The sequence below is a fragment of the Leopardus geoffroyi genome, chromosome C1 (genome assembly GCF_018350155.1).
Source record: "Leopardus geoffroyi isolate Oge1 chromosome C1, O.geoffroyi_Oge1_pat1.0, whole genome shotgun sequence".
Classification (NCBI taxonomy): Eukaryota; Metazoa; Chordata; class Mammalia; order Carnivora; family Felidae; genus Leopardus; species Leopardus geoffroyi.
In genome coordinates, this window is record NC_059328.1 from 95,864,578 (window position 1) to 95,892,545 (window position 27,968).

Consider the following 27,968-nt stretch of genomic DNA (forward strand, 5'->3'; position numbering starts at 1 on the left):
TGGACTGAGTACTGAATGAAAACAAAAAGAAGCACAGGCAAGTTAATGGAGGAGGAAAATTTAATACCATCCATAAAGAAACTAAATGTCAACTATAGTACAAACAAGGATAGAAGTACGTATGTGAATCATCTTCCATGTTGTATTCTGCACATATTTATATATTTTAACAAATGTGACTTTCCATTCTTCTCCCTGTCCCTCACTTTTTCATATAGAGTATATTTGTTGTGATCAGGTTCACAATTTATTCTGTAAATTACATAATATTAATGCAAATTCACGAGCTAGAGCTAGAAGAACAATAGATACCAACCACAGATCCTTAGCTTGAAGCTGGATATAATGTCTGATGAGAATCTGGGAAGGAAATAAGTTGTTTGGGATTAATAAATAGCTGAATTACATTAGGGACTTTTTCTTTTAGAAGTGCAAATATGGAAAGAGTATACATTGATGTTGATCTGGAAAAGGGGTGAACTGTAAAGGACGTTGGTCATTCTTTTTGTACCACTTCCTACATTTGGAAAAATCCACCATCTTGTGAAACTGTCTCCCATTATAACAGCTAAAATGACAGATACTTAGTTTCCCAGACTCCCCGGAACCAGGATGTACATGCATGATCTCGAGTTGATCAATCAGAAGCACCCACTCTAGACTTCGAATCAGGAGCTAGTGATGCAAAGAAACCAGCAGGTAGTAAGGGATGTTCTTTCTGGCATCATTGGCAATTCTAGTACAACTGAATTCCTGGTACAGCCATTGGAGGGATCCTGGTGGAGACAAATATAAGAGTATGTTTCTGGATGAGTAGCTTTGATCATGGTACTTCAGCCCTCCTGATGGCCCTATATCTTTTAGATAAATTATTTTACAGATCAAATTAGAAAAAGCTGATTTTGCTTTACTTGAAATAAAAAAAAATGGGATTGATACACAAGGTCACAGAATGAGCTGGTGACCGCATTTTCATGAATCAGATATCTATTTCTGCATAACAAACCACTCCCAAAGTAGCGACTTAAAACAATAGCAATTTATTATTTCTCATAATTTTCTGAGTTAGTAGGATGGTTCTTCTGCCACTCACTGTGGCTTCATTCAGCTGGCAGTCTGGCCTGGGCTCTGCTGATATGGCTGGGTTGGCTGGGCCTCTCTCTTGATGTGTTCTTCCATCCTCAAGAAGACTAGACCAGGCTTATTCACAGCACAATGGTCCTAAGTTTTCAGGAAGATGAGAGCTGAAGATGCAGTTTAAAACAAAGCTGAGAAGCCATGCCTGCCTGTTCTGCCACATTCTGTTGACCCAGTCAAACCACAAGGCCATCCCAGACTCAAGGAGAGGGGAAATAGACTCTATTTGTCCCTAAAAAGACACAACATCACATTGCAAAAAAACATGCACACAGAGATGGGAGAAGTTACTGGGGCTATCTTTGCAATCTGGTATTCATGGGATCACATAACTGAAATATGCAGAATCCAGCACACTTGGGATCCAAGTGCTTAAGCATTGTCAGAACTTTGTCTCCTTTCTTCTTCACAGTTGACTAGAAAGACAGCAATCAGCAGATCTGAATTCCAGGACGCTTACAGACAGTGACCATGGAACAGCTCCATAAAAACCAGTTAGAATGAGCACCCCACAGGAAAGAGGGATTCTGTTAACCAGAAGAAGAGGAAAAGGTGTAGAAGAGACAGTGGCAGAGGCGAGGCTTAAATTCAGATGTCATGTCTCCTGTTCCTGTGTTCCTTCCACTATAGCAATTGCCTGTAATTGCTTCACATTCCAGATGGAAGGAGAGGAAGGGGGTGGGATACTAAGAGCCTGGAAGCCCTTTCCCCATCCTTCAGCACTGGGAGGATTTGGCCTGTTTACAGAAGTGTTCCATCTCAAGGGAGTGTGGAAGGCAAGACCTTGGAAAAGTAATTCATACTTGCAAGTAATCCGCAGCCTCCTAATAGTTTATTTTTTCTACATAGATTGGGCAATTAGAAGGAAGACATTACTTGTATTACCTGTATCAATTTATTTACTTACATCAATTATACCATATTACTTATATCAGCATAAACCTAGCTTCTTTAAACATAGCTATGAACCTTCAATCTTGCTTATCTTAAACACACATTTGAGTCCTTTCTAGCCACACACATCCTTTTTCTGTATAATATTTCCACAACACTTGCCCTTCAGAAAGCTGCTTCTTACCAGATTCTTCCTACTCCATGACTCCTATACCTGGTGCCCCTATCACACTCATACTTTCAGTTTAGGCCCCTTCCTCTCATATTCAGTGTCCTTCCCTCTACATGGGTTCTTCCCCCTGGGAACCTCTATGTGCTCACACTGAACATAAGGTGGAAGGGCGCAGGGCGTTGCGGGGGGGTGGGGGTTGGGGATGAGCGCCTCAGGTCTCCATGGAGGCAGTATCCTGCATGCAGGGAGAGAACCCAGACTCCCAGGCACAGCTACAGCCTGACGGCTGGCCCTCTCCATGCCTCTTAGAGTTCAGTGGTCTCAAATGCCTCATAAAATCTCCAGCCAGTGAAAGGATGTCTTTTGCCTTACTCCATGTCTCTAGATGCTTCCTTTGATCTGAGCTGACCCTTCCTCCAGTCTGTGGGTAATCTTAGTCTCCATTAAATTCTGTTCCAGATCCCTCTAGAGCCATGTTAATTAAACACAAAGTTGTCACCATGTTCTCAACCCAGCCTCCTTCACAAGTGCTGTGACCCAAGAGCCCTTCCCATGTGCCAGCAAGCTTTGTTCTGTCCTACTTAGATAATTTTAACTGCATGTTGGCTAGGAACCAGACACAACTAACTCCATCCTTCCCTGTCCAAGGCAGAGATAGTCTCTCAGCGCCCTTCAACTATCAGTTTCTCAGGGACAATTGATGAAATGATAACTAAACACTCAGCAATGTGCAAAGGACTCATTCATTCATCAACAAATGCTTTCTGAGCAAGATCTCCTATGTGCTAGGCACATTTGTTGTTGCTGGGAATATAGAAGGGAACCAGAGAGACCAAGTACCTACTCTTATAAAAAGTACATTCCAGGGGCACCTGGGTGGCTCAGTCGGTTAGGCGTCTGACTTCGGCTCAGGTCATGATCTCACAGTTCATGAGTTCGAGCCCCACATCGGGCTCTGTGCTGACAGCTTAGAGCCTAGAGCCTGCTTCAGATTCTGTGTCTCCCTCTTTCTCTGCTCCTCCCCTGCTCATGCTCTCTCTCTCCTTCAAAAATAAATAAAAACATTAAAAAAAATTTTTTTTAAAAGTGCATTCCAGCTTGGTCTTAGTAAGACCAGTGATTTTCAACCTTGGCCATACATTAGAAATACCTGGAGAATTTTTAAAAAATTCTAATACCTAAGCAGCATATGAGAGCAACTAAATAAGAGTTTCTAGTATTTCTTAAATATCTTCAAGTGATTCCTGTGTGAAGTTGCAAATACTTCCTCTGATGCCTGAGATTATCAGTCATAAGCCCTTTAAGTAGGCTGGGATGAGGTTTGTCTAGAGTGAGTCACCTGAAGCTTCATTAATAGAATCTCTGCGAGGAAGGAAGGGATTGCCCTGCTATGCTTTGTTCTTATTAGGCCACATCTCAGTGATTCATTAGCAGGAATGTGGACAAAGCTATTGAGGGCTAGGTTGGTCCTGAAGTTCTGTCACAGGAGGAACTGAGAAGGTGCCACCTGAGAAAGAGAAGATTCTGGGTATAGGTAAAGGTTTCCTCCAAATATTTAAATGGTTATGGTTGAGGGCTCAAATCTGTTCCACCAGTGGACAGAAGGCTACAGGAAGGCAGATTTCAGCCCTAACTTTCAACAGTCACAATTATCCAAAGATGCAGAGAGCTGCTCTGTGGGACAGTAAGGTCCCCATCGCTGGAAGCTGCTCAGCATTCCCTGGACAACTGCACAGTGAGGGGTGGTGTGGAAGAAAACCAGAACTGAATTAGCCATGACCTATCTGCCAATAAGGATGGCCTGTATTTTACAGACTTTGGGCGAGGAAAGTGGGTAGCCAGCAACAGTGGCCAAACCTTATAGAAACTACAGAGTCAGATGGTGGTTTGAGGATGTATCTAGGTCAGTCTTCTCCCTGACACAGCCAACCTCAGTGGATACTGAGTTAACCCCACGGCTTTCAGATGCTATAGCAGTAGGTATCAGAGGAGTCATTCAGACACGGGCCTTAAGAAGAAGTATCAAAAAAAAGAAGGAGAAAGAGAAAGAAAAGAAGAAAGACGAGAAGGAGAAGACAAAGACGAAGAAGAAGATGAAGAAGAAGAAGAAGGTGGAGGAGGAGGAGGGGGAGAAAAGAAGGAGAAGTATTAGTAGTAGTTAGTAGTAATATCACATGGCAGTTAAGAGCCAGGACCCGGAGCCAGACAGCAGAATTTAATTCCTGGCTCCACCTCTTGCCACCAGCGTGACTTGGACAAGTTGTTTAGCCTCTTAATGCCTCGGTTTCTTCACGATTCATGCAATGAGGAAAACAAAATTATCTACACAGAGTGGCTATGAGGATTAAATGAGTTAATCCTCAGTGTGTCAAGAGCTTGTAAGAGTGCCCACCAAAGAGCACTTGCCACTAACTGTGAGCTATTATCATTTTCAGGAAGAATTGGATTTTGTCATTTTTGCCTCTAATAAATCATTGTCATTTGTTACGACAAAGAGACACACGGTCTGGCCCTCAAGTGGGGATTATCACCATGCCTGAGAGGTGCTCTGTTTACCAAGTACCCAGAGTCTACCAGAGAAGATTAAACAAGGTACAGCTCTGGATACTGAAGGCTGCTGTTCATCATGAGCTGCCTTGGAGTAAGCACACACACGTGCACACACACAGACACATGTGCACACATACGTGCATACTCACAAAATTCACCATCTAAAAGTTTCAAAATGCTTATCTCTCTCCTTCTGATCGTTCCCCCTTCTCCCCTACCAGAAATATATATATATATATATCATACTACCCTCTAAAGAAGTGATAAAATCCTTGTCCCTGGAGTTGTGACATTGGCATTTCAAGTCCTGAAGAAGCTCTCCCTGAAAGGAAAGGGAAAACTTGATAGACTCAGATCGTCTCTCATCTGGAGGCTCTGAAAGGCAGGCAAAGCCACTGGCCTTAAAGAGATCCCAGCATCCCTGGATCCACTGCTGTCACCACCCTGTCCATACAAAATTGTCCAGAGCACAAGGTCTGCAAGCTGACAAGTGCTTCAATACCCTCAGTCTGGTTCCTCTTGCTCTCTTCTGTAGTTCAGACATGATGAGGAGCCTTCTGCTAACAGGGTACTTGTCCTCGGAACCAATCAGAGCCTAGGACTAGGGGCTCCTTAAATTTGTGATTAAGCTATAGGAAGCAAGTCCTTGAATCAAGTGACTCCTTTTTAGCAAAGTCTGGGTCTCTTGGACCCAGGATCTCCTTATCCAAGGCAAAAAAATGCTTTATGAAAGAAAGAGAAGTTCAAGAGTTATTTCTTATGCCTGAAGCCAGCTTGAGAACAACTCTGACCCTTATGGAAGGTAGCAGAAAGACAGGAAGCTGGTTCTGGGGTCCCAGCACGTTCAGTCCTCCCACAGAAAGCCAAGATGTGAGAAGCAATGTAAGTGGTGACTCAGTGGCTTTGAGAGGGGTCTTAGTTCTGGTGCCAGTTCTGTCACAAATCAGCTGACTGGCTTTGGGCAAGTCTCGCTCCCTCTCTGGGCACAACTTTCTTTTCTATAAAATTAAAGGATCCCCTAACAGATACTTGAGAAGCCTTCTAGATTTGGTTGTCTAGTATTTCAAGAGGCCAAGAACAGTTGCCCACTCGATTGGCAAAGAGCACCCATGGGCGCAAGGAAGGGGCTGGAAAATGTCCTGTCCAAGCAGAGATGTTTGTCCAAGCCCAACTTCTCACTCTCTAGGCCAGTGGGTAACAAGCCATTTGCCTGATAAGCAAGTGAAGAGGGGTGATGGCTAAATACTCAGCTTCCTCTTTCATGAATCTGCAAAGACACAGCAGAGCAATGTTCTCAGCCTCTGGGAATTCTGCCGTAGGCCTGGAGGATAAAGTGAAGCAAGGGAAGAACCTCATAGGCCCCAACACTGAGCTTGATTCCAATTTGAAGCTGTCAGAACTACAGCTTGAATTCTGAGCAGCCCTGGTCTCACGGGGCTTATGGCTCCTCCTGGCTGCCTGAGAAATTATTCACTTGGACAAACCCAAATTAGACTTAGGTAAGTAGCACATTTCTCTATACTCCTTCTCCACAGATGTCTACAGAGTTTCTCCACTGCCCCACACTTCCAAAATACTGTTCTCTCTCCCGCTCCGACCCCTTAAATCATAGCCCTGGAAAATTCTCAGGACTCCAGATTCCCAGAGTTTGTCAGAGACACTGAAGGACATACCGAAGTCTAGCAATGCTAGAGCTGAATGTGTGAAATCCATCATGGGGAGGGTTGGGCGGCATGGAAAAAAAGAAACCCAAATAAATACCAGACCTTTCCCGGCCCACTAAAGTGAAGACATCAGGAAGCCTTTCCTAATTGCCTATGTCCCTGCTGCACCTGCTCTTAGTGAAATGCCTGTTCTTCCTGTTTGCACTCTAACAACAGAACAAAACAAAAGCACAGAGCTGAAGGTAAGCTTCACAGGGTCATAGTAGGATTGACCATGTCCACACATACTCACCTTCCTTGCCCATGCCTAATTGGTCCACAGGTAGAGACACCTGACCCAATCTGGCCAATCAGAGTCTTCCTCCTGGGAAGTTGAAGACTTGAGCACACAGGGACCAGGCATTTGGAGCTCATGGCATTCATTTCCTGCAGATAAGATCAAGGAGGCTCTACTGGTGAGCACCCTGGAACTGGAACTGGTGAACACCCTGGTTGTTCAGGTTTCCCACTGATTCTGTGAGAAACCATAATGGCCTTCATCTTGAGCTGCCTGGAGTCAGTCCAGTTGTTTGTCTCCAGAAATACTTAATTGGTAAAAGCTCCCTTGAACAGTCTTCCCCCCAAGCCCAAGACTTACACACTATTGCAATTACCTTTTCTCCTTGGCCAACTCTTCCTCTAGACCAGAAGCTCCATGGTGTCCTGGGCCATGGACTGGACTCACCTATATCTCTCCACCTCCTGTTCACCTGGCTAACTCCCACACTTCTCTCAGGTCCCAGCTGAGACATCAACACCTCTGATAAACCTTCCCTGGCCACCACCCTGGGCACCCTTTGTGTGGGTTAAGTGCCCCTGGGATGTGTTCCCATAGCACCAGGTACTTCCCCTCGGGTACTGTGTGAAGTTCTTATCTATCACCCGTGAAACCGTAGCTCCTTGAGGCGGGAGCTGTAGCCTGTTTGCTGTTCTACCTCCTGCACTTAGTAGTATGGTGCCTAGGACACAGTAAGCTCTCAGTAAATATTTGTGGGATGAATGAGTGAATGAATGAAGACATATACTGGTCTTCCCTCCTCCTTCCCCTAATAAAATAATGGAAATTCATTACCTGGCTCAAATTATTATTCATCTCAGAATTCAAGCAGTCAACAAATTAACACTAATTGATGTGACAAAAACTGTATTAGGCACCATGCAACTGGGATGAAGATACAAATATAGGCAAATGAAAGGGGGCAGGCTTCTCCTGAGAAATATAATCTATAATAGGGGACTGTAAGTTCCATTTTGCCTGATGTGAAGCAATCTGTGCCTCCATTTTCTGTATTTTGAAAATGGATGTATACGAATGACCATTAATGATTTATTGGTTTTGCAACAATCTTCTGAATCAACGGGCAGAGACTTCCCAGAACAGTACTGGATCCAAACGAGGTAGAAACCTTTGGGCAAAATGCCATATTGAGGCTGGCTAATGCTTTGGGCCCCTAATCACGTCATCTCTGGCTCCTGCCTGACACAGAAGAGCCACCACACAGGATTGTGGGCTGAGGCTCCAGGTGGGCAGATCGGAGAGGGGGCTCTGAGTCTCTTTTTCCAAAAGGGCGTGTTGATGCCATCTCTGCCACTCTGGCAGGTGTTGAGAGGAGAGGGGGACCTCTCTCCCTGCCTCCAGGCTAGCAATTACAGAACCCAAATTGTCTTCTGCAACAGGCGTTGCTGCCCCGATGTCATTTCAGCATAAAATAAATTGCACTGCCCATCAGCTTGCTGGAGGCCAGCACTTGCTGGCAGCTCCCACCAGCTCCCAGAAAGAGCCTACTCAGATGTGAAGACAAGTCAGCCAGCTGCAGCCGGCGCTGGGAGTGACCCTTCAGGCCCCAGGGAGCAGGATGCTGTCACGCGAGGGTGAGGAGCACGCCTGGAAGGGTTTAGCTTCGTCCTGGCGCCAGCCGGCACGACAGCTCTGCCGGTCTGGTCTCCTATTTGTCAAGCCCCAGCAGAGAGCTGGATAAACAATTCAGAGTGATGCCGGCTAACTATGCCATCAGCGTGGAGCCTGTTATTCTAAATGCATGTTCACGTGCCGGTGTGGCTGCGTGTCTGTGTGTGTGAACCTCTGACACGCCCAGTTTCAGTCCCTGACATCCAGCCTGGACTGTCTCGATAATTTCGAACAGGTCTCATACTCCACGCATCCCCTCTCCTCAGCTGTCTTCTCCCATGCCATGGGCATCGTGTTTCAAAATCAGAGATCTGATCGTGTCAAATCGTGGGAAATAAAGTCTAGCATCTATGGCCCTTCTCGGCCCCAAACTACCTTGTTAAACTCATAACAAACTTTCCTTCTGGCACCTGGACTCCAGCTAAACTGGACCCATCTGCACGGTAATGCGCATCCCCATTTCGGGTATTTACGTCCTAGAACTTGAAGGCCAAAGTCATATGCCCCTCCTTGATGAGATGGCCCCCCTCCACCCTCGCTCTGCCACCCCAGGAGCTGGAAAATAAAAACCAGCCAGCAGTTCTCGATTGTTGTTACATGCTTTACATGCGCTCACATTTATCCATCATGTCAATTCTATTATTACCCCCTTTTTTACAGATGAGAAAGCTGGGGTTTGGGTGGTTTGCCCAAAGTCCCAGAACTCCTAAATTGCAGAACCAGGATTTGCACCCAGAACCACTGACTCCAAAATGTATACCCTTACTTACTGTGCAACTCTCTCTCTGTGGCTATAAGGGGTAAACAGGGAGAGATTCGCCTCTCCAGCAATTTCCATCACCTTCCCAAATAAGTTTATAATCTAAGCAGAGATAAACTGATGATAATACAATGCAGCCTTATGCATCAAGGCCCTTTACTTCTCAGACCCCCTGGAGGTTCCAGGAGAGGCCCTGGCAATGCATTCACATGTTCTTATGTTTTTGTGAGACTTTTTAAAAATACATTTTAACGTGGACCGGTCCAACCAGGTATCTCTTTCCGTCCCAGGCTCCCTCCATCACACTTCCCTTCGGGACAGTGGTGCCAGAGTGCCATGGGCACTTAGGAATCCAGCTCAGGCCAGGTTGAACTGGGAAAGCTTTTAGGTAGATTACTTATATTGACCTAGCTCACCGTTTTACATTTAGTTATCTGAGTAAGCTTTCCACCCCCGCCCCGCACCCCCCCCCCCATGCCAAGTCACAGCACCAGAACACAGAGTGCAGAGCGAGAGGTTGGATGTGTGCTGAACTTGCCAGTGGCTCCTTGCACTGAATGTAGCACAATTCCAAAGTTGTCCAGTACACATCTGTAGCATGAACCCAGAATGGGGGGGGGGGGAGGGGGGCAAGCCTCATGTTTTATGACTCCCTACTATCAATTATAAAAACCAAATTCTGATCACCGGTGCCAGAAGAAAGACTTCTCTTTCTAATTCTCTCTTTGGAAACCGGCACTCCAGAACTGTTGTCATATGAAGAAGCATCAAAGAGGATGCAACCCCAAAAAATGTGTGCAGGAAGTGCCACAAGCGGTGTGCCAGGCAGCTAACTCCCTTAAGTCCGTTATTTCTCGGGATTTTGTGATGTTTGTGGTACTTTCAGCTTTTAAAATATATAATTTAATATGATCTGTTTTCTTATTTGAAATAAATATTTGATTTCATGCCTAATTCCTTATTCACAATTTTGGGGCTTTTTTTCTTTAAATAATCTCCCTGTCCATTAAAAAGCGTCGAGCTCCCCCAAACCTGGATCTGCCCCCAGAATCTCAGTAAAAACAGTGCTCTTGCTATGCAATCACCGCTTCAAGTGCCCCAGCCTCTGCTTCTGTCTGGCTCTGCACCACCATCCCCACGCCATTGCATGCGGCCATTCTGGGGCCACAGCAACAGTTTCACGTACCTCTCCCATGGCTCCCATTCTGTTTACTTTTACTTATTTATGCTTCTGTTTTATCTCTCTCCAGTGACCACCTCGGAGCCTTGCATGGACACACTCAATAAATGTTTCACGATGAGAGTCAGGAGGTGAAGAACAGACCAGGGGCAGGCGGGAGCTCTTAGGTCTGCACTCCAGTGATGGGAAACTATGTCTCTGATGATTATCTTTCATATTCTCAAATCGTGTGAGCCCAAGATTTTCTTCTCTCTTTCTCTGTATCTCAATCCCTATTCTCTCCTTGTCTCTTTGAATCTCTCTCTCTCTCTCTCTCTCTGGCCCTGATGGTAAAGGAGCTAACATGACAGTCTTTGGATGGAGCAGAATGGGAACAACAGAGACAATCATAGCCCCAAACCTTCCTATCCCAGGCAGAAATTCAGGGAGAGGCACCTGTAGAGAGGGAGAGGAGAAATCTGACCTGATATGTCTCTCCATCAGCATGGTTTGAAACAGAAGTAATCCACTAGGCCCAAGTTTCCTGAAAGCAGGGGCCAGTCTCATCAGGTGAGATGACAGGTAGAGAGAAGCTGGGCAATGAAATTCATTTCAAAGATCACAAGGTTTGGACCCCACCCAGGAAAGGAGTCTTCCCGCCAACTAGAAGGGAATGAAAAGGACGAGTATTCAAATCACACAATTATGGTCTGGCTAAGTTAATTGTTGCATTCATTTAAGTGGATTAAACATTTTAATTAGCAGGGTCTGGTTGTTTGCCGAAATTGAATTTTTGGCATGTGGGTGTTAATATGCACATGTGTGTTTGTTCTAGCAGAGCCCAGGCTGGAGCGAGTCTACAATGATTGCCTTCTCCCTAGACAAAAGGATCTGGCAGCTCGGAAGGAACCCGCCTTCTATCCACAGGCCCCATCTCTGAGCTAGAAGGAAAGTCATGGCACTCTCACCTGGCTTCTGCAGAGGGCTTGTGCAGCTGGAGAAAACATCTGTGGGCTTAGAAGCAGCAGCAGAAGATTGGGGGGGGGGGGCGGTGTGGAGGGAGGAAAGAGAAGTGTATAAAGAAGAATGTTGACTTCAGAGCTTTCCTTTGGTTTATACTAGATGTGGAAACTACAGGTCTCCCAAATCGGCCTGTAGAATGTGTGCCCCCAGGGGGCAGCAGAGCACCAACCCTAGGGAAGCCAGCTGCCCAGGACTCCGTCATGGCCAGAGATGTGCTCTGGATAAACAGGGTACCTAGTGGCAGGGAAAAAAAACAATCTGAATAGAAAAGCAAAGATCCTAGGGCGCCTGGGTGGCTCAGTCGGTTAAGTGTCCGACTTTGGCTTATGTCATCTCACAGTTTGTGAGTTCGAGCCCCGCGTCGGGCTCTGTGCTGACAGCTCCGAGCCTGCAGCCTGCTTTGGATTCTGTGTCTCCTTCTCTCTCTGCCCCTCCCCCACTTGTACTCTGTCTCCCTCTGTCTCTCAGAAATAAATAAATGTAAAAAAAAAAAAAAAAATTAAGAAAAGAAAAAAAGAAAGAAAGAAAAGCAAAGATCCTAACCTCCCTGGTACCTGCGGAAGCCAGTGCCAAGAGAGCAGGAAGAAGAGCCAAATGGGTACAGGAAGAGGAGGGCTGAAAGAAACTAGAGCTAGAAACAGTCTCAGGAGAGGAAACTAAGAGTCAGGGGCCACAGCACAAAGGTTAGAACTCCCAAGCAGATCCAGCAAGGTGAAAAGCCTGTAGTCTGAACAGGATTAAGGGCGGACCAGCCAGGCCACGCCCCCAGATGCCGACCATAAACAGAATTAAAATGTCTCTGAAGATGTAAGAAGCTAGAGAGAATGCATTTGCCAGAAGTCCCTAAGGGAGAGGACTGTGGGGGTAGGTGGAATACTTTGCTGAGCCTCCTTGGGACAGGGGTTGGTGGGGGGGGGGGGGGGGGCGGGAATGAGATGGGTGCTCAGAGATGAAGGAAGCAAAGGTAGGGGATGTCCTGGTTGTAGATACTCGCTAGACCATCCTCCGTATCTGTAGGACTCTGTAGGTAGGCAAGTTTGGGGCTAGCCCTGAATTACTGGGGACTACAGGGGAGAGGCAGAACCTATCACCAACAGTTCCCACTGCACCTGTCCCTCAAAGCTCTCAGCTTTGCCTATAAATAAGTGAGCCAACTGGAAGGGAGTTCAATCACTGACCCTGCCAGGATGGCCTCCTCCCTGACTCTGGTCCTGTGACAGACTGTACCCATACAGCCTCAGTGTGGGGATGCGGGGCAGGGAGGAGACCCTCCTCTGTTTGCTGCATTGCCCACTCAGGGCCTGGAGTGGTAGGGGCTGATGGGGTTTTGGAGTGGTGGTGGGGGTTCAGAGCTGACGGCCACGAAAGAACTCTTGAGATGTCTTTGGTGCAAAAAAGGTGATTTTATTAAAGCATGGGGACAGGACCCGTGGGCAGGAAGAGCTACACTGGGTTAGTGAAGAGTGACTGGTGATATACAATGGAGTTGGGGGAGGTAAAGACAAGAAGTTTCCAAAGGGATTTTCATATGCTAAAGGAGACTCACAAGACACTGGAGGCCTTGCTATTGTCAAGCTAAGGTTGTTTTCCCCTCTAGCAAAGCATTCACGTTAGACAGTAGCAGGTTCAAGGAGAACTGCTCCTCTCTGTATTTGCCTCAAGTATTTGTCAATGGGCTACAGGTTATAAGGAAATTTAATTTTACCTGCCATTTCCTTCTTGCCTTCGTTCCCACATCACTATGGAGGGGAGTGTGATGTTGAGGCTATAGGTTTCTGGAGATCAGGCTATCGATAAGATTGCCTTTTCCTCGTAATTTACTAAGATATTTGTAAACTGATGGAATTCATGTCCTGCAGGACTGTGACCTCTAGCAGTTAACCATTTGTTTTCTTTCCTTTCTTTTGTTCTTAGACAGCCAGGAGTGCCTGAGGAATATCACACATATCCTACCTGGGGGCGGACGGTTATGGGAGGAGGGGGGGGGCGGGGAGGGTGGTGTTTGCAAGATGTCACTTTTCATTATGCTCCCTCATTGGAAGCCACAGCAGGACCTGAGCCTTTTTTCAAAAAGCTGAAGGAAACTTCCTCTGCCTTCCCCACACTGGGCTAGGGAAACAGACTCCAACCTGGAGGCAGCAAGAAAGAAGGCTTTGATTCTGGGATGTGTTTCACTGTCAAGTTCACCACTGAGCTTGAACAGCCACTCTTAGTTCCTCCAGTAAGATCTGTCTCCCCTCTGTTTTAAAGAAATGGCATAACATTGCTTGTGGCTATATGGTCGCTGGAGTGGAGGCCAAGAGATGGTCTCTGGGCAAGGAGAAGGTAATCTCATTTGCTTTGTCTTTTCGATCACTGGGGCAGGTAGGAGAACGGAAAGTCATGAGGCTGACTCCTTTATGCTACAACAGATAATTACAATTATTTAACATTTCCTGAGAAATGTTAGACACCTAGGACACCTAGAACTTAGGAACCTAGGCACCTAGGAACCTCTCCCCAGCTTAGAAACTGGATTTGGCAGATGAGCACAAAACAGTGTCAGGGAAAGGTAAACCCCCAAGATCATTTTACCCAGGCCTCATGCCTCTGGGTAGTAGTGGTACATAGAATATTCTAGAAAGAGAGGAGTATGGCCAAGTCTGACATTTCTCCCGCTGGTCATTTTGGAACGTGGCTTGCACTCAGTGAACCCGACCTTGTCAGAAGAATCTGAACACCCTCTATTACCACTGCTTTCTACCCTTCCCACCACGACGTCCCAACAAAATCCTCCCGAGAATGCAGGGAACTAACAAGCCAGGAGCCCTTGAATAAATGTTCGCTGCTCTGCTCTTCATTTCTCATCTGCGAAATGACAAGGTTCGACGAGATAATGTTTACAGTCTCTTACAGCTGCGCTGTCAGATGGAGTCCCCAAAGGGAAACAGTCCAATTAGAAGGTTTAGGTGAGCTCCCAGCTACTGGATGTGGCTGCCTTGAGAAGGGGGAGGTGGGGGGAGGTCTGTGCCGCAGGTTCAGGAGGACAAGGGAGGCAAGAAGAAAAGGCTATGGGAACCAAGTTTAAAAGGAGTCTTTAACGTGTGGGAGGTTGTTTCTTCTCAACCCTCAATTAAAAGCAATTTAAAATGCAAGTCTGAGTGCCTTGGGTGAGGAAGCTGCATAATAGGAGTCCACCTGGGGGGCTGGGGTCTTTGGGGAGCACAGAGGCACTCCATGAGGCCCCAGCAAAGCCCCGGCCTGGGGAGGGGGTTGCAGGCCCAAGAGAGAGGGCAGAGCCCCCTTCCCCCCTTGCCAGCCATGGTCAGCTGGGGAGACTTGGTGGGCTCATTCCATCAAGCCCTGGGTCCAGTTCAAGCCTCTGCAATCCAGCACACACACTCTGAGAGTCTGTAGTGAGGCAGGAGGACCTTCCTCTCTGGTGCCAGGAGACCAGAGGATGATCTGGAAGACTCTAAAAGCACTAAAGTCACGTGAGGGCATCAGGAGGGAGATACAAGATGTGCTGTGCCGGGGAGGTTTTTTGTTTTGGTATTTTTGTTTTGTTTTGTTTTGTTTTTTCAATATATGAAATTTATTGTCAAATTGGTTTCCATACAACACCCAGTGCTCATCCCAACAGGTGCCCTCCTCAATGCCCATCACCCACCCTGCCCTCCCTCCCACCCCCCATCAGCCCTCAGTTTGTTCTCAGTTTTTAAGAGTCTCTTGTGCTTTGGCTCTCTCCCACTCTAACCTCTTTTTTTTTCTTTTTTCCTTCCAGTGCCAGGGAGGTTTTATAGAGTGATGGTAACAACCCCTCCAGCTATACAGAGCTTTCTAGTTTATAAAGCCCTCTCACATCCATGACCTCATTTGAGCCTCCTGGCAGCTCTAAGAGGCAGGCAGGGCACCTGTGATCTGCTTTATGGGTAAAGAAGCTGCAGTATAAATGAGTGAAGTGACCTGCCCAAGGTCACACAGACAGCTCACAGCAGAGCAGAGCAATTCCAGCCTCTCAGGAGGGAGCACCAGCCAAGCAGGCAGCCCAGCCCTACTCCTGCTCTGCCCTCTGCCAGGCCATTTACCACCTCCGAGCTTACTGTTCTAATCTGCAAAAAAGGGTAATAACACCTCAGGCAGTGGAGGCAGAGGATATGCGCATAGGGCCCAAGCCCAAATAGAATAATCAATACATCTACTGCTCTTTTCTTCTGCTAGCACGTAAGAAGCTCGTCACTCCTGCTGGCTGCTTCCAGGTCTTGTGATCCTGGTACAAGCTAGCAGGGTCTGAGGTAGTGTCCTTCTCTGGGATGGGGCACCTGCAAAGCCCAAAGCCTCAGGGAGATGTCTGGAAGTTAAGTGAGAGAGCACCTAAGGCACACAGCCCTGTGTTTGTTTTCATAAATGCAGCCTTCCCTTCCTTCCCTCCTTCTGCTATAGCACAAGGTGGTTCCCTTCATGGAACCCGCCACCAAACTCCAAGACACAAGGTGGAGTTTCCAGGCCCCTGCAGCCTCCTCCACCTTGAAAACAATAGTTATCATTGTTGTTGTTTTATCTACCTAGTGCTGACTCTGGCTCAAACACTGTTTTCATTGCTTTACCTGTGTTACCAGGTTTCATTCTCCTAACAGTTTAGAACTATTAGTTCCATTTTATGGATGAGACGACTGAGACAGTAAGAATTCAGGAAGCCTGCCCCAAGCTTTACAGTTAACAATGGCAGAGCTGGGACTGAGCTGTAAAGCCAGAGCTCTTCACTAGCCAAGCTCTCACTACCTTGTGCCTGCTGCCCACAGCCTTGGGGACAAAGGTCCTGTTCTTCCCTGAACCACACACACACACACACACACACACACACACACACACACACACACTACCGCAAGGAGGGGGCACTGAGCAAGCTGGGAAACACCCTGGCCCAATTTAAAAGGCCAGATTTAATCGTTTATGCAAATTCCAGGATTCTATTTGCCCAAGAGGGCCCAGGTCGAGTTTCATTTGAGAAGCTGGAGAATGTGGATGATCCCAGAAAGCCGATTAGCACACAAAGGGATATTATCCTCTGCCTGAAAAGCCAGGCAGGCACTGAAAATATTAAGAAAATTTACTCTGTGTGCAAACTATTCAATTAGAGAATCAGCCAGTGGGTTTAGGAGCAAGAATGAATATGAGGTGTGGGAACCCATCCCTTACCACCTGGGGAGGAAAGATTTCAGTAGTAGACGTCCTTCCCTGGCAGCTCAATGGGTCAGGGCAGATTAAGAGTCTTGCAAAAGCCAAGATGCCCATTGCCGAACACAGAGCCCAGTCACTTAAATCCTCAAGAATAGTTGAATGAATGAATGAATGAATGAGTAGATGGATGAATGAATCAACCAAACAATTCTTTTACCAAGAGGTAGCAAAGAATCTGGAACGTTTCCTAATACCCCATAATCTCGGGAGACTCAGAAAGAAGCCCCGTCCTTAGGGGAGATTTGAAAAATAACTTCCTTGACAGTGTAAAATAAGAACCAAATGATGATGAATGAGGGAGGAAATTCCAACTCCAAGAAAGAGATTCCTAAATCTCAGGCCAGGGCCAGAGGACCACAGGGGAATGGATACAATGACATTCACCATCTGAATCCGAAAACGATAAGAGAAATTGAATAGGAAAGGTTCAATCCAAGGGGGATATAAGAGGTTAGCACTTGATTTTTAGCATACTTTTCTAGATGTTGAAGTATTGGGAAAATACTTCGGCAGGATGTATAATAAATAAAAAGAAATAAAATAAAAAGGAGGATGGCCCACCCCCTTCCTGCTTCTGCTGCCCCACCCTGACCCCACCCCAAATCTCAGGTTCTTCCCACCAAGTGACAATTCTTTAGGATGAGACTGGGGCACGGGCCTCACTGGTCACACTCACAGAATAATTCTCGTCAGGATGTAGCTGTCTGCCAACTTCACGCCCATATATATATATATATATATATATTTTTTTTTTTTTTTTTTTTTTTTTTTTTTATTTTAGAGAGAGAGAAGACCATGGGAGTAAGGAAGCAGGGCAGCGGGAGAGAGACAGAGACAGAGACAGAGACAGAGAATCTCAAGCAGGCTCCATGCTCAACACGGAGCCAGACTTGGGATGCGATCCCATGACTCTGGGATCATGACCTGAGCCGAAATCAAGAGTCAGATGGTCAACAGACTGAGCCACCCAGATGCCCCTGGGCCCATTTTTTTAAAAGCATTTCTCTTCTGAGAGTTAATGGTCACCTTATAAAACAACAATAATTACAATTTATGTTTATTGTTTTTAAGTTTTATTTAAATTCCAGTTAGTTAATATATGGTGCAACACTAGTTTCAAGTGCACAATATAATGATTCACCACTTCCATACAACACCTGGTTCTTGTCACAAGTGCCCTCCTCAATCCCCATCACATATTTAACCCATCCCCCCACCTCCTCCCCTCTGGTAACCACCAGTTTGTTCTCTATAGTTCAGAGTCTGTTTCTTTGTTTATATCTTTTCTTTCCCTTTGCTTGTTTGTTTTGTTTCTTAAATTCCACATATGTGTGAAATCATATGATATTTGTCTTTGACTTATTTCGCTTAGCATTATACTCTCTAGCTCCATCCATGTCATTATAAATGACAAGATTTCATTCTTTTTTAATGGCTGAGCGATATTACACACACACACACCACATAATAGCTACAATTTAGATGGTGCTCATTATGTGCTAGGAGCTGGGCTAGGGGCTCATATGATTATCCTATTTTATCCTAGAATAACCCCATGAGATTGGCATATAATTAGTCCATCTTATTTGACTCAGGTAACATTTAATAAATAAAGGTTCCAGAATTTAAACCTCCAAGACACTAAAAAGATTATGATGTTCCTTCAAAATATAATGCAAAAGAAAAACAAAACCAGGCCATAAAATAAATGTAAAGAAATCCACACGGTTCTTAGGTTGCTCATGAAAAATTAATTTTAAAAATAATCGTAAAAATACTTTATTGAGTAATCCACCAGGATGTAAACCTTATTCTGTGTACTCCAGGCCTGAATTCTTAACCACAGTACTCCATTCCTAGGTGGACTTCACTTTTTCCCAGCATCCACTGCTTCCAGAGCACCAGCACCTTCCAAGAAGCCCAGACATTTGTTTCTTCTCAGAGGAGATCACAAAGTAGATATTGCAAGAGGTGGGGGGTGATGGGGAGGGCGACTGAAGTTGTTTAAACGCAAATCTTAGGAAAGAGATTATAGGAATCTGCTGGTTTGCCAGCCACTTGGGCTCCTTATCTGAACCAAAGTAATCATTTGCAGAAGGGCAAACACATCCATCGCTGCAGCCACTGTGGGAAGAGGCTTCTCTTTATCTTCTCCAGGAGCTGAAGAACTTCTGCCTATATAATCAGCTTCTGTGAAGGGGCTGCCACTCAGGCTTGGCTGGCTTTATAAATCTCCCTTCCTGGGAGCAGACGGGAAATGAGTGGAGGGCAGACAGAGCGGACCTGGACCTAAAGGTCCTGCCAGGGTGAAACATCCAGGTGTTCTCTGGTGCTGCCTTCCTCACACCGGATGAGCTGAGTCCAGCACTGATTTGGGAGCCCAGCTTCCTGGAGTGGCCCCCAACTGAGCTGCACAAGTCCAAGGTAATGGGCTGTGAAGGCAGGTTGACCGACATGGGTCTCTCAGATCTGACAGACTTCATTCTTTCTAGTCTGTTTCATTTAAGAGGCACTTCCTGTTGTATATCTGCCCTGTCTCCATCACCACCACCACCATATACCATCCTTTTAAGAATTGCTTCTATCACTCTGGAAGGCAGCAGTTCTGTGCCTGTTTGTGGAACATGATCCATCCACAGGTAAGGGGCCAGAAGGGCTTAATCTCAGCTGGGCCAATCACATTTCTCTTCTACAAATATGGGCATGAAGAACTCGAACACAGTGGTGGCTATGGAGCTTAGAGAGATGATGAACACCAGGACAGGATGGCCATATCCTGCCATGTGCACAGAAGAGCAAACTTCTCTCACAGGAAGAGAAGAACAAAGTAGTCCCACAGGGAGAGAGACAAGACCACATAGCTGGACAACCTTGACAACTTTCTCGTTCCTTCCTCCCAACTCCAATGCAGCCTAGATGTATGTCTCGCCCTCGGGTCTAGGCTCATCTACACCCCATGAGTCTCCTTCTACCTTAAACTCCTCTGAGTCTGCCTCTATTATTTGCATTCAAAAAAGGAGTCTGGAAAAGCAATTAACGTTATCATTCAGATTAAGAGTCTACTAATGGTTATTGAATACCTATTATGTGCTAGGCATGGTTCCAGAAACATTGCCAGGACTCATCTCACTTATCACCACCTTCATCAGCAACATCAGGAACATTAGTATCAAAAAGTGTTTATGAAGAGCCTACTCTTGTATAACACTGGGCTAGACTGAAAGATAGTGACACCAGCTGGGTCCATGTCCCCTGATAGTTTTCTAGACAGGCATTCTGATTTGAAGACAAATGTACAGGGCATTAAACTAAGGCACAAAGAGACAGTGAGATATTTGCCTCATTATCAGGTTAGGAGAAGGGAGGGAGGCCAGAGCCAGGCAGAGCAGCTAAGGGGACACAGGGCATTGTAGGTGGGGAAGTGGGGGCCAAATCCCAGGGGAGGGAAATCCTCAGGCTTGTTCCATTTGGACAAAGGAAAATACAGAAAGGGATATAAAAGAGGCCGAAAAACTGTCAGTCCTGGGTCTGCATCCCACAGAGGGAGGGGGTCCTTCTCTAATCAGCGAGGGTTTGCTTGGTCTCTGAATTCAGGCAGGAAGAACTGAGGGCAGACTGAATCAGGGGACAGGTGTTAGGGTTGAGAGAAGAGCTGGGAGAAATCTGCAGCATTGATGTCGACCCACCTGCAGGTCCCAGTAAGCCTCCAGGAAACCTGCAGCAGGAGACCCCTGGCAGGACAGGGTGGTGAGAAGAGAGAAACATCCAAAGAGGAAAGCACGAAGTAGAGAGAGGAAGTGAGGACCGGGAGGATCAAAGGGATCTAAAGACAGAGGAAAGAAGCAGAGGAAGAAAATTTAGACAGGAATGGAAGGGGCAGGGTGGGTCAGAGGCAGGAAGGGGTCAAAGACTAAAAATGTAAAGCAAGACAATGAAACACCCAAGCCAAGAACTGTAAAAAACCAGAGACAGTGCAGGAGGGGGAGACAGAGAGGAGCAAAGAGACAAAACTCTGGAGAGGGAGTGTGGGAGGCTAACAGAGTCCTGGAGAAAGGGGGCTCTCCTGGCCCTTTTCGCCATTGCCCCCGAGGACACTTTTCATTCCCTCAATCTTTCTGGCTGGAAACTGTAAGAATTGTTTTCTCTCCATTCTATATGTGGAGAGCTGAGCACTGTGCTTTGTCTTTCTTCCATATATCCCTGACATCCTCAATCCTTGTCCCCCTCACATCACCCTGGATGACTGACAACGGAGCTTGTCCCTGCACCCCCCCCCCCACCCTGACTCTCAGCATGGTCTTTATCCGGGTCCCAATGACAATAATCTCTCCCATTTATCTACTGCTTTGCAAAGAATTTACGAGACGACCTCTCACTCCCCTGATTGCTCTGTGAGTTAATATTACTATGCCCATTTGACAAATCCATTCATTCATTAAGCCAATATTTCTTAAGAACCATGCCCAGCTCCATGCTCAGAGCTAGGGATTCAACACCGAACATGACAGGTACAGCCCCTGTCCTCCCAGACCCACAGATATTAGACAACTAATTACAACTGTGACAAGTGCCATGAGGGACAAATAGAGGGTGCCATGAAAATAGATGACAGAGGGCCTAGCTTAATCAGAGTGTCAGGGAAGTAACATCTCAGCTGAGCTCTGAAGGAGTAGGGAAGCTGAAGTTTGGAAAGGTTATTAGAATTGCCCGAGGTCCAGAAGCTACAGATCTAGGCCCCAAACCGTCATCTTCTGAATCAGTGCGGTACTCTGCCCTCCGTGCTGCTGCACCCTTGCATAGGCCACGTTGCTAGGCATGGAATACACAGAGACAGGCACCACTCTCCTGCCTTCAGAGAAGATGCCCTTGTTCCAGACCCTCAGTGGCTTTCTCTGGGCCTCTCACATCAACCCAAACTCCTCTGCCTATATCCCGAGGCCTCCATAATCTAGCCACCCCCTAACTCATTCACCCTTCTCCCTCACTGTTCTGTAGCCCACGTATTACACATTAGTGAAGCCTTTCTCTGGTCCTGGCATGGTGGCAATAGATTTCTAGTTAGCCATGACAAATGACTCTACTGCACCCCCCCATCTCCTCACTGTTCCAGGTTGTGGGGCATTCTGGAATTCATTTGTATATTTATTCATTCACGTAACACTCTTAAGACTCTGCTATGTGCCAAGTGTACATCCTGCTGGCACTCTTTCTCCTCCTTGAATTTTCATTTCTTTTACTCTCCACTAAGCTAAATCCTACTTACCTTGAGCCTCGTCTCCCATATTTTAAATCCTTGACAAGAGTGTAATGAGAGGAATAGAGATCCCAAAGTTAGAACACTGTGTTCAGATCAACTTATGGCATAAAGTTTCTCAACCTTGGTTAAGGTTTCTCAGCCTTTAAAATGGTGAAATGAGGGGCACCTGGGTGGCTCAGGTGGTTGAGCGTCTGACTCTCGATTTCAGCTCAGGGCATGATGTCGCAGTTTGTGAGATCGAGCCCCACATCGGGCTCCTGCACTGACAATGAATGCAGTGCTTGCTTGGGATTCTCTCTATCCCTCTCTCTCTCTCTCTGACTCTTCCACACTCATGTTTGCACTCTCTCTCTCTCAAAATAAATAAATAAACACCAAAAAAATAAATCTTTAAAATGGTGAAATGATCACAGCAACAGAAATGTTGGCAGAAGAGCTAAAACGCCAAAATCAGTTGAGTTCTTGTACAAAAGCCCTTTGTAAATTGCTGTACACGGTTAAGGAACAGGAGTCGACTGACCGCTAGCTCACCCAGAGCTCTCTCTTCTCCACGCCCCTGTTTGTGCATCCTCCACGCAAAGCCCCTGTGTTTTCTCCCCCCCTCCCCACCCCAGTCACTGTGCTGGTCTGCTCTCCTGGGTTACAAGCAGGCTGAGGGGTGAAGACACGCCATCCTCTTGCATCGCGCGCAAGTGCCGAAGGAAGGGCTGGGCACTTAGGAAACCAGGTTTGTGGAGATGGAGTGTTCCTCAAGTCTCAGCACAGTGTCCAGGGAGTGTTTTGCCCCAGCCTGACAGAAAGGGAAGGAGGCCGGCAGAAGAACTCACACTTTGACTCCTGGCCAGCAACTGCCCAGAGCAGAAACCTGCAGGGCTGTCAAAGAGGTGGGCAGCCCGGTTCTTCGTGCCACGTGGCCTCAGGGTCCCCAGGCTCTGCCGGGGGCTCCGTGCCACCACACCTTGCAAATAAGAACCACTACCCGAGAGACTGATTGGAGGATGAAGCTGGGTTTTCTAGCAATTGTTAAAGTTCCCGTTCCCTTTGCCAGCCTTGCTGAAGCTTCTCTCTAGCCCTGGGATTATAGCAATAAATTTCCATTTAGTCATGACAAATGACTCTGCTGTTCCCCTCTCCCTCCGCCTAGCGCCACCTCCTTGTTCTGACTGCTCTCTCTCAGAGACAGCTGAGGGGCCTTTCCTTCAGGCGACACCCGCAGATACCGGCATTTCCAGTCCTCAGAAGCTGGGATTGGTCCAGGCTGCCGGTGCCCCGGAGTGCGGAGAGGCTAGGGTGGGGAACAGACGAGGACCAGAGGAAAAGACGCGCTGGCTTGCCATGTGCACCAGCCTTCCCTAGGTAAAGTCATGGAGGATGCAGGCAAAAGCAAGAAGAGGAAGTGAATGTGAGTAAGAGGCTGATGGGAGAGGGGGAGGGCAGAGGGAAAGGAGGAAGAGGCCAAAGACGTTCATTAGTTGCATTGATTCAAGGGGAAAGGCAAGTGATTAAATAATTCACCCCCAAGGAAGAGCTCCTGCTCCCACCTTCCTTCCTTGGCAGGAGGCAAGGATAATTTCCTACCCGAGTGGCTCTGCCTCACCCCTTCTGAGCTGGGGTTTATAAGACGAGGGCATGCTGAAGAATGGGGCTCCACAGCCAACTCTCAGAGATGCATACTAGTGGAGGGGAACGGGTTGTGCAGGCAGCACCTCAGAGGGGATGATCCCCCTACCTGTCTCTCTCGGCTTTAGAAGGTATACATGGAATGGGAGGTATGCTCAGCTCAGTGAGGCCTACCGTGCAAGCCCCCGGTCCCTGAGCACAGGCCATGAGCCTGAGGGTGCTGGGAAGGGTGGGTGGATCCTGGCAGGGCCTGGAAAGGTTTCCATCTTCAAAGTGAGCAATCTTCTCCATTCTCAGAGTCCAAAGCCAACTATGACAATGCAGAAGGGAGGGAAGTAGCAGCCCCTCTGTGTCCCTATATGTCGGTGCTTTCTGTTTGATTAACTAAAGCAACATTCACTGCACCCCTGAGACCTGCCAGGCACAGAAGTACAGAAGGGAGACACGGTCCCTCAAAGATCCTTCCGTCCTGGGGCGCCTGGGTGGCGCAGTCGGTTAAGCGTCCGACTTCAGCCAGGTCACGATCTCGCGGTCCGGGAGTTCGAGCCCCGCGTCGGGCTCTGGGCTGATGGCTCAGAGCCTGGAGCCTGTTTCCGATTCTGTGTCTCCCTCTCTCTCTGCCCCTCCCCCGTACATGCTCTGTCTCTCTCTGTCCCAAAAATAAATAAACGTTGAAAAAAAAAATTAAAAAAAAAGATCCTTCCATCTAGATAGGGAGACAAACTGTCAGCAAGACATTTCCATACAGTATGGTAAGGGCTGAGAGTGGGGGATGTACCAATGTATGGGGGTGGCATGGGGAGCTGAGGGGGAAGCAAGGCTGAGGGCTTCTAGAAGGTTTCCCAGAGAAGGTGGGTGCTGGAGCCTAGCCTTGGAGCTGACTGTCCATTTGGTTGGCCCAGAAGGTGCCCCCTAGGTTTGCTGCTTCAGATGCTCCAGGCCAGGCTCCCTTTGCCTGGTCGCAAACCTCTCAGATTTTGCCATCTTCCATCTAACTTCCTCCTGCAGCCTTAGAATCCCTACAAAGGAAAAAGAAGCTTCATAGCCCAGGCCCTGCTGAGACAAGGTGGACTCCAGGCATCTGACAGGAGAACATCAGGATCCCAATCAGAGCGTTCCCTCACACAGACTTCTGCTATGAGACTTTGCCCTGTCAGCTCATTACCACATGTATAGCAAGTACAAGACAACTCTTAAAAGCATTCCCTTTCAATGCACTCTTTAGGGTATCCAGGAGTGCAAATCCAGGCTGAGGACAGAAAAGGGTCCAGCTGCCCCTGGACTGCTCCTCCCCTCGGAGAGAAGTAAGAAGACGGTCCCCCCTCCCTTTCTCCTCCTACATTCTTCTCTGATTCTTGGCCAGGTACATCCACTTCCTTTTCAACCTAGGATTTAGTAGCAGCTGATTCAAAGAGTAAGAAGAGATCTTTTCTCTGTGAGAAGTGTCCCCAAGAGAACTGAAAATCAGTAACTCCCAAGGGAGCTGGAGGAGAAATTAAGTCATACGGTTTATCCCAAGTTTCCAAGAAAGACCTGGAATGCCTTCACAAGACAGAGAGATGACTCCTTCCCTCTCACCTCAGCAATGTCCTTTTCGGCCCTGATTTTTCTACCCAACTTCCAGGACTGAGCCAGGCTACACTTCTCCATTTGCCTGACGAAGCGTATGGTCTGCCTGCTCCCTCCACCACCACCACCGGATACACACACACACACAGCAGGGTCCCAGGAAGCAGCCCAACAAATTACTAAATTTAGCCAACTTCAGCAAAGTTTAAATAAGAAGCTCTGAACAAACTAATAATCCTTTCCCTCCTAATTGTTAAAGCCCAACATTAGAAACAAAACTTTTCCCCAAGTAGCTACTTCACACACGTGGACATACTCACAGAATCCTTCTTTGACTCGGGCTGGGGTTACAAAAGGAAAGGAGGCACGCTGAGTGCAGCCGACAGGGGCACAGCCATGGTTAGGAATCCAGAGATGACCCACACGATGGATCGTTTCTTACACCCACTTATTCCACTTTGTGACTGAAAGCAATGTGACATAGAAGCCAAGTTCCAAATTTGAGACCCAAGTGCTGCTGGAAGTTCAGAAGCATTGCAAGGTCTCTCTTCCCGTGCCACTCATCTTCGCTAGGAATCAAAACATGCAAGGGACCGGAGCTATCCTCTAAGCCAACAAAAGGTGGAAGTAAACTAATCAGGCCAAAGTTAATGTAGAACCTACAGCACACCCATCATGCAGCCATTGGTTCTTCCAAAATCAGGTGCAGCAGAGAGGAAGAGACAGACTGACAGATGGAGACATTCACAATGACAGGCAGAAGAGAGCTCTTTGGGGACCGCACTCCCAACCTACATTGCAGAAATCAGCTGATCAGCTAGTCCACGTTTAATACCTTTTCAAGGTGCCGTGGAGACTGCAGAAGAGGAGTAACACAGGGCAGCACCTGATAACAGTGTCTGGTCCAGAGTCACATCAGAAGTGCTCATTAAAAATTTGCTGCCTTGCATTGCACCGAGCCGTGATAATAAAAACCAATATCTATTGGGTGCTTGCTGTGTGCCAAGGACCCTGCCCTAAGCTCCTAACGTGTACCCATCTCATTCAATCCTTACCACAACTTTAGAAGCAGGTAACTCCACCCACCTTTTCTCAGGTAATGAGACTGATGTGCAGGAAGGGTAAGGCCCGGGTCTCCCACTTGGCAAGTGGGGGCAGGACTATGCGCTCAACCACCAGATTATAGAAGATATGGGACACCTGTATTTTACATCCAGCTGTGGCACTCCTAAGCCGTGTGGCGCGAGATCGCTCAGCAAGTTACTTAACCTCTCTGAACTCAACTGAAAAATGGTGAAGCACTGACCACCTCCCGTTGCTGCGGGGAGGGTTAGTCAGCCCTTGCCTAGCAGAGCCTTGAACACAAGGACCTTGAATACTCACTGTCCGCACCGTGTAACACACCCATTCCCTCAGAGAGAGCTCAGCGTAAGATAGACTACCATGTGCGACATAACCAAAATGAACAGTGCCTCTACTTCCTCGGTAGAGGTCCTAATCTGCTAGGACCTACCTCAGAAGGCTGTTCACTGTGAGGATAGACTGAGTTCATGCATAAGAGCATTCAGGAGAGAGTGCAATGGCCCAAAGTATGCGCTTCGTGAACGGTGGCTCTCACCACGGTTGCTGGCACTTCCTCCTCACCGTTATTATTACTGGTTATAGAAATTTACTATGACTGCACTTCAGAAAACTGGGCTGGAGGGCCGCAGAAAGATTGTGCACGGCCCAGGCTGGGCCGAGAGGGATGGCCAAGACTGTAGAGACAGTGCAATGAGCAGACACTACGGACTCACGGGAGCCAGGGAAACAGGATTCTGGCCTCCTTGTGGGCCGTGGGAGTGTTCATCCAGGCCCAGAAGAACCCACGTTGCTTCCTCCTCAAACTGGGGTCAGTGGAATAATAACAAACTCCTCTGTGGCCTGGCCTTGTGGCCACCAGCCCTGGGGAGGTATCTGGCCTTGCTGAGAAGTGATCAAATCAGCTGTTCCTAGACTCTCTGGGAACTAAGAAAGCTGCTTCCCAGGAGCCTGGCAAGGCCACCCCCCCACACACACACACACACTGCACCCCTGAAAAGAGCAAGAAACCCCCAAACAGGTCCAGAGCCCCACTTTCTCTCCTCTCCTCCACCTCCCTCAGGCCCCGGCCAAGCCAGCAACTATGGCTGGCTGGCTGTGGGATTTGTGTGCTGTTTATGGTGCTGGCTTATTATTCTTGAACTGAAAGCTTTACTGGGTATTAAATTCCAGCATCGGGCCACAGTTTTTGCTCCCTAGTGAAGGGAGGAGAGAGAGAGCTTTAATGCCCTGCAAAAAGTGGGGCTTGAATCATTTATGAACGGGCATCACAGGAAGCCCAGAGCCAATGTTAGGACAAGGGCTGCTTCCAGAAGGAAAAGGTCTGGTTCTGCCCTCATCCCATCAATCCAGAAGCCCTTGTTAGCAGGATCACATGAACTGTTCCCGTCATCATTTAAGGATATCCTGGAGGTGGGAGAATGTTTTCAGGGGCAGCTGTTCACCGTGTGAGGACAAAGCCAGGGGCAGGCAATCAGATTCTTGCGCTAGGAGAGAAGCTGTGTCCTGCCTGGCTCCCTTGGCTTATTTAGCTTTAGCTTTGTTCCTGTTGCAATGTTTTAAAATTACATGCGACTCTCCAGGGGCTGGCTGACCAGGCCCCGAGGGAGGCCTGCAGGCAGGTGGGCCCCTTCAGTTGAACAAACCCAAGTAGGTTGTGGATTCCGGCCACTTTCTTCCAGCCTCAGCTTGGGCTGGGGAATGTGCAAATTGCAGAGTCAAACAGCTTCTACTATTTGTTTTTTGTTTGGGGTCACTAAGTCAGCTCCTCCGCTAGAAACGGGATGTTTCATTTCAGAATCGTGGAAGCATAATGCTGAAAGGAACAGAAGGCAAACAGAACCAGACGAATCATGAGCATCTGGAGGCAGGCCCTTTTCCTCTCCAAACCACCCCCTTCCCTTCTTCATCCCCA

The 27,968-nt window shown here is 47.4% G+C and overlaps 1 long non-coding RNA gene across 3 annotated transcripts in view; it reads right to left on the reverse strand.

Annotated features, from left to right (window-relative positions):
- Positions 1-1,017: 1,017 nt before the first annotated feature.
- LOC123598454 overlaps positions 1,018-27,968 on the reverse strand; it is a 110,929-nt gene continuing 83,978 nt past the window's right edge. For all 3 annotated transcript variants that reach the window (XR_006712610.1, XR_006712612.1, XR_006712613.1), the window contains exon 4: positions 1,018-1,221. This is a non-coding gene — a long non-coding RNA (uncharacterized LOC123598454). The remainder of the gene's footprint in view (positions 1,222-27,968) is intronic.